We start from the raw sequence: 7,200 nt of genomic DNA, 5'->3' as shown, positions 1-7,200 counted from the left end.
AGTCAGAAACCTCAGAATGAAGAATACAACCACATGCCTGAAGAATACAAGAGGCTACACCCCTCACCCTCGAACGTAGTGCCGTCACCCCTGCCCTCCCCGTCTACATGGAGACAGGCGCACCCCACTGCAGGCTGATATTCTGTGTGTGTGTGTGTGTGTGTGTGTGTGTGTGTGAGAGAGAGAGAGAGAGAGAGAGAGAGAGAGAGAGAGAGAGAGACGCACATGAGGCCATTTTCCCAATACACACACACACACACACACACACAATCCACTGTTGCTTCCTTGTCAGAATGTATGATGACCTCACGCTTCCCTCAAGGCTCTTCTTTCCAAGGGACGCCTCCCAAACTTACCGTCAACAACCCACTTCTCCACCCCGACACACACACTTATGCCCCGACCGACGCTCTTATACATGGGTGTTTAAAATGCTACCGTGGGGAGGGGCGGCGGGGGGAAGAGCTGGACTTCACCATTCACTTTGGAAACTCAGATTGCAGCTGCAGCAGCTTCAACTGCGTTCCAGGAAGAGAGCGTGTCCGTGGCAGGCGAGCCCGCCTTTTTGTTGGCCGGCAAAGCCCAGCTCTGCGACGCCAGGCTGCAGCCAGCAGCTCTCCCCGCTGTCCCCACACATGCTCCCTGGGACACGCCGCCGGAGCCACTGCAGTGCTTGCTGCTGCTGCGAACTACACCCATCGCTTTGAACGTCTCCTCAGCAGGCTGCTAGGAGAGACGGGCGACGCTCGCCCCACAGGCCACTGGGTACTCGGTTGCCTTTCCTGTTCTTTTGCTGCTGCTAACAAATTACTTTTCCAAGGAAGAAGGTTCGAGGAATGCACTGCTCCCGCCCACCCACTAAACAGCAAAATATATCGGGGCGGGAAGGGCTTTTACTCACCGTCTGCTGTCCCCCCACCACGAGGCTACTTTCCTTGCAAAGGCAGTAGAGTAAAGCTGCGCTTTTTCTCAGGGGAGTCAGTGGGGCTTTTTTTCTTTTAAAGGCAGCGTGGGGCGAAATGCAAAGTTTGCATGGGGGAGGATCAGCCCCCCCGGATAGATCCACAGATCCTTGTTTGTTTTTGCCTGCAGGAGGCTGGCTGCTCCAAGTCAGTTCCCCGTTGGCCCGATGCAGTGGTGAACTTTCCACCTAGGCGGTGGCGGAGCCCCCTTCTTGCAGCACCCTCCCCGCATTGGCACCCAGCATCCAGGCGCTCTCTGTGCTGCGGGAGGGAGGGGAGCGGCGGCTTGTACGGCGTCGGCGTCGTCAGCTTGGACAATGTGTGTGTGCGCGCGAGGCCAGCCCTAAGCAGCGAGCAGCACACGCCCAAACTCCGCTCGCTCCCCGCCCCCTCGTCACTCACAGCCTCCTCCCGGAGCAGCTGATAGGCGCTTGGGCAAAACCTCGGCGCGCCTGCCGCTGCCTCTCCGCTCCTCCGACCTCGTGGTGGGCTGCGGGGCCTGTCAATCACGCCCTGCGCTCCCTTCTTCCCGGGCCCCGCCTGCCGGCCGCGCTGCTACTGCTTTGGCCTGGGCGCGCGGCGAGGTCTGAAGGGGCTTGGAGAGGAAACGGGCGTCGCGAGCGGCGAGCCGGGAATTGCCTCTTCTTTTGCCACGCTTATTTTTAGAGCTCCTCGCTTCCTCCAGTCAAATGAAGCCTCCTCTCCTTTCTTCCGGGTACAGCTCTCTCCCTTTACCGCTCAGCAAAGCGTTTCCTTCCATTTCTGGCTCCCCTCGCCTTAGTCTCCACTCAGCAGGCTCCGCGTTTGCTCCCCCCACCCCAAAAGGCCCGTTCTCTGTACGTGGCCTGGCTGTGGCGTCGGGTGCGCTCTGTCTCTCCGGTCTCCCCGCCTTTTCTCTTTCTCATCCTGCCGCCGCCGTTGATGCTTCCATTGGGCGCCTGTCCCGGCGCTGAATTGCCTGTTTTCCCTGCTCAGGGGTGGACGGCGTGAGCTGCCAGGCTGTGAAATGAACAGGGCGCGGGAAGACCGCCTCCGCCCTAGGGGAAAGTCGTAGTGGGGCCGGGTCGCACAAAGGAAGGAGGCGAGGGGTCTGTCGCAAACTCATCGTGTTCTCCCAATATTGGCCCAGGTCAATTAATTAAAACATTCTCCTGCACGAAAACGCAGGTTCCAGTGGTTCTTTAGAGGACATTCTCAAAAGTAATCAATATTTAAGGGGTTTTTTTCCAGCAGGAGCTTTAGTTTTGCCCTAACATCCACCCTACTCTTGAAAACATAAGATTCTGAATTAATTCCCATAACCTTGAGTGTGAGCATTCAAGCGTGGTTAAAAATTAAAGCATGATAAACTAGGGTGGAGGGAGGTGTATTCTTTCAAAGCATGTTTATGTAAATATGCTCACCAAACATATGCAGAATGCCCATCAATTTGGCCATAGTGTGAGCAGAGGAAGGTCATTATTACACATCCATGGACTTCACATTTTGCCCTCTGCACATTATCCCCATGGCTACAACTTTAAGTTGAGTATGTATGGCTAGATAGATAGGTAAGCCTGCGGAATCATAAGAACTCAGCAACCTGATTGCTCTTACTCTGCTGCAGTTAATGTGCGTAGTGGGTACGGATTTTTCTTTTCCCATTGAAGTGGTTGATAGCCTAACACAGGCATTGGCAAACTTGGTCCTCCAGATGTTTTGGGACTACAATTCCCATCATCCCTGACCACTGGTCCTGTTAGCTAGGGTTCATGGGAGTTGTAGTCCCAAAACATCTGGAGGGCCGAGTTTGCCTATGCCTGGCTAACACTTGGTGGTCTAGCATTGGGATGGAGGCTTAAGTTGTCCTCTATTCCCAGTGCCCAGGGTGAGGGTCAAGTTTTTCTCCCTTTCAACTGGGGCCAGATTGCCAACACTTACACTGCCCCATAGCAGTTAGGGGGTGCCATGGAAAACTAATTGTACTCCTGTTCTGCATAAGGTCTACCCTCTGTTCTGTTTTTTGGCCCAGCTAAAGTGTCAGAACTCAAGAACTGGCTTCAGTTTTTATACATTGAGTGGCAGAATGAAAACCACTACCGTATTATGACAGCTGAGGGACAGAGATAATGAATTGCAACGTACTTTAAAAAATATTATACAATGTAGGTATTATTTATTTCAGTAAAATTATACCCAATTCTCTTCCGTCATGAAACTCATTGCAGTGTACATGGGACAAACTGATCAGATTCAGGCATGCTGATTTTCAGCAATGTGGTTGTATCATGTGCGCTTGTACCATTGCAGCATGCACTGCAAGACAGCAACCTAGATAGCAGTCTGTAGCTAATTGTTGGGGGCTACAGGGTTCCAGAAGGGCAGTATGGCCATTGGAGAGAGCCAGAGAACCATTGTTAGGTGTAAGTGATTAACCCTTCTGTACCATCTTACAGCTTAATAATTTTTAGTACCAGTTGCATTTGCTTTCACACATGAAACAAAAAGTCAAAACGATACCTTTCCCACATGTTCTTAATTGCATACAAGCCCTATGCAGACATATAATTCTATACATGCTAGCTGGCCCCTGGCCCCTCAGCATATTAGAGGCTGTTGTCTTATTACCCACCCTTTAACATCAGATCCCAGGGTGGGTTAAAATTCAATGTTGAAAACAAATTAAAATGAATTACAGTCACAGGAATGGAGTGGGTCCTGGAAACATATTTAAGATGTCAAAGTCCAGGGTTAAAATGCATATCTTCAGCATGTGATGGAAGCTATATAATGAAGGTTCCAGACACACCTCTGGGGAAGGAATTCCATAACCAAGGAGCTGCCACAGAGACTGCCCCCTTTGCTGATCTCAGCACTTCAAAGGGAAGTAGGGAAGGAGAGGGTCTTTCAGATATTTTGTGCCCAAGACATGTACATTACATTACATTAAATATATACATTACCGTATTTTTTCATCTTAAGACACCCCCATGTATAAGACGCCCCCCCTATTTTTGGGGAGTCAGGTTTAAGAAAATGGGGGGTGTATCCATGTATAAGACACCCCCTAATTTTTGACATTATTTTTAGTGGGGGGAAACTAGTATACATGGAAAAATACGGTACATTGGACATTCCGTTACAACGGGCCAACTCAAACCAATGTGCATAGGCTTCACTCATGTTGCGAGCTATGCAGTGGGGGAACCTGTGTACATGTGATTTCTAACATATGGCCATTGGGCTCTCCAATTGGGTAGGGTTAGCAGAGTCATACCCACCAACAACAACAACAACCTGTGTACAAATAAAAAATATGCACAGTGCTATGACACAATTGGTCAGTTAAGTATTTTTATTTACTTTATTTAGGGGGGGCAACTGCACCCCTGGCTACACCCATGTACTGGAGAAAGGGAAATGGCAGCCTTTCTGTAAACTGCAACCTTTAAAAAAAAGTTTCTTTTTCAAGTCTTGTACAAACAGGAACACCCTGTAAATTCACCCTTTCTCCTACCCCACTGATGGAACAGATCCTCACACAAAATATAAATGAATAGTCACATCAAGACCACCCAGAAAAAAATTAAATGAAGGTGTCCATAGTCTGCCATGTGTTGCTCATGGTTGGTAGCCATGTTCCTTTGTATATATGCAAATGAAATAAAGTCAAACCAGCCTGCTTCACTTTATTGCATGCTAAGGTTTATTGAGTTCCATAAACCTCTTACGTTAAAGTAGGTTATACTTCTATATGACACATTTCATGTAATTATTATATGATGTACAATAATATGTTAATCATGCTTCAGTATTACACTGCAGGCTATTCCAATTATTACAGGCTGAAAGTAAGCGTTTCACACTTGAGCTTTTGCTCCTTCTACGCCAAGGGAACATGTAATAACTTATGCAAATTAATCCACTTTATGCAAATTATCTGGATTTGCCTAAAGTTGCTTGATTTGTAGAACTTATGCTTGAACATTTTTTAAATCTTTGTTTTTGTTTGTTTGTTGGGGGGTTTTTGTTTGTTTTTTACAAGCACTACTTTAGTTTACAAAGGAAAGATCTGATGAACAGCAAGGATGCTTGGGTAGAGGAACATTGCTAGAGGTTATCCTATATAATAATGTCCAAGTTGTCCCTGCGTCCAAGCTGTCCCGTGTGTCCCTGGGTCACTGCGCATGTCCCCCAGGGACACAGGGATTGGACAGCAGAGACAACCAGGGACACAGGGATTGGACGCGCGCGCTCTCCCCACCCCCCACCCCTCTGCCAACCGCTGCTCCCGGCGGGACAAGCACCTCACTGCAGTTGCGCTAAAGCGTGAGGAGGAGAAGGCTGCTTTCCCCCCCTCCTACCCTCCCCGGCCACCGGCGACTAGCAGCAAGTCCCCCCACCCCTCTGCCTACCATTTCGTTGGCGGAACTGCCTCCGTCAAGGGACGGTGCCCCCACCCACCCACTCAGCCAGCCCAGCCGCCCAACACTATGCGCTCCTTGGGACGCAGATTGCTGTGCCTCTGACAAAGCCGTCTTGAAGGCAGGGAGGGTCGCCGTGGATGTAGTCGGGATGGTGCCGCCGCCCGCCGGGTTCACAATGGGGCGAAAGCGGGTGACTGCTCCTGGGAAAGTCAGCGTCTCAGGGTGTGAAGGAGGGAGGGAGGCTCATCCCCCCAAGACAAAACAAACTTCGCCGTCGTACTGGAGGTGGGGGAAGAGAGACACCTTTCTCCCATGAGCGCGGCTCCCCTCAAGTGCAGAAAAGATACCCGCTCCGTTGCCACCGTCCCAGAAAGCCCCTGTTTGCCTTTGTAATTGTTATCGCCACTCATTATGGTAGTACCTTACAGTATTTGTCTCAAGCCTCACGCACTGACGAGGTTTGGAAGCCCCGCCTAGGAGCAGGCAGGACCCTGCCCGCTTCTCCCCTGCCCTCTGCCCCGCCCAACCCTCTCTTGATTTCAACCTCCCAACCAGCACCCGCGCGCGCACGCTCCCGTGTCCTGCTCCGAGATTTCAAGTAAGGATTCAGTGAGATGGGTTACGGAGCAGCGTGCGCGCCTGCGCGGAAACGCGCAGATTCCCTCCGCTCTCACTCTTCCCCCCAACCTCCCAACCAGCAGCCGCGTGCGCACGCTCTCACATATCCTCTAGCGCCCGTTTTCTAAACGGGCTGAACAACACTAGTAGAAAATGATAGCCATGAAAGACTTCAATGAACAATGGCACTTTTGGCAGACACATCGTGATTTCCTATACAGTATAGGTTTGCAACCATGAGAGCTAGAAACTTGCTTTGTTTTCTGAAAGCTGGGTCTAAGATGTTAAGGCAACAGTCATATTTACAAAGGCACAGATTGCTAGGTACCAGATTGGGTGAAACAGAATCACAAAAGAGAACTAATGACTTCAACCAAGTCTTATGGGGCTCATAATCAGCAAGAGTTCAGCCTAGTGAAAATACAATTACTAGTGAGATAACAGCTGTTTAATCTGTGACAAACACTCCTGGGGCTACATTTAGGAACAGTTTATGAAATGAACTCCTGAAGCTTCACAATATACACTAGACCATAGCTGCCAAGTTATCCCTTTTTTACAGGGATTTTCCCTTATGCTGAATAGGCTTCCTCACGAGAAAAGGGAAAACTTGGCAGCTATGCACTAGACTCAGCTCTATGTAATTTTACAAACTCTCTTATTAGCTAGTGTAGCAAGGACTGTTTGCTTCAGTCACTTTGGGGCTCCCCTAAGCCCTGCTAATCAGAGAGGGAGGTTGCAAGATTTGCTTGCTTGGGTTGATTCCCCTCCTGCTTGCTGCTCACAGTGATACTCTTTGCATCACATATGCCCAAATTACAGGAATGCATGCTGATGACAAATCAGGGGCACTTAAAACTACAAATTAGTATTAGCAGTAGTACAAAACCCTCATCACACAGGTTTTACTAAATTCTGAGCATATATTTCTTGATAAGTATATTTACCAGAGAGATACTGTAATACTAACATGAAATATGACTAGTACTGCTAATACTAATTTGAAAACAGTCCCAGAGAGTCTGATGTAGTAGACAGCATCAGACCCTTTCTTAGTGATTATTCAAGGCTCAATCATGCAAACAAAAATTTCCCTTAAAAAGCATTTGGCCCTGAACCAGCAATTTGTGAAGCTCTGTGATTCTAAAAGTAGTGTTATTTTTTGTGTGGAACAGATATATCAGGGTAATTAGTACTTCATCTAGTTGTGGGAT

The 7,200-nt window shown here is 48.9% G+C and overlaps 1 protein-coding gene across 2 annotated transcripts in view; it reads right to left on the bottom strand.

Annotated features, from left to right (window-relative positions):
- HRAS (HRas proto-oncogene, GTPase) overlaps positions 1-1,295 on the bottom strand; it is a 43,248-nt gene extending 41,953 nt beyond the window's left edge. For both annotated transcript variants that reach the window (XM_035122422.2, XM_035122414.2), the window contains exon 1: positions 902-1,295. The gene's annotated coding sequence lies outside the window, so the exon portion shown is untranslated. The remainder of the gene's footprint in view (positions 1-901) is intronic.
- Between the last annotated feature and the right edge of the window lie 5,905 nt (positions 1,296-7,200).

This window comes from Zootoca vivipara, chromosome 1 (genome assembly GCF_963506605.1).
Source record: "Zootoca vivipara chromosome 1, rZooViv1.1, whole genome shotgun sequence".
In the NCBI taxonomy this organism is placed as follows: Eukaryota; Metazoa; Chordata; class Lepidosauria; order Squamata; family Lacertidae; genus Zootoca; species Zootoca vivipara.
This window is presented reverse-complemented; position numbering and strand designations above follow the sequence as displayed.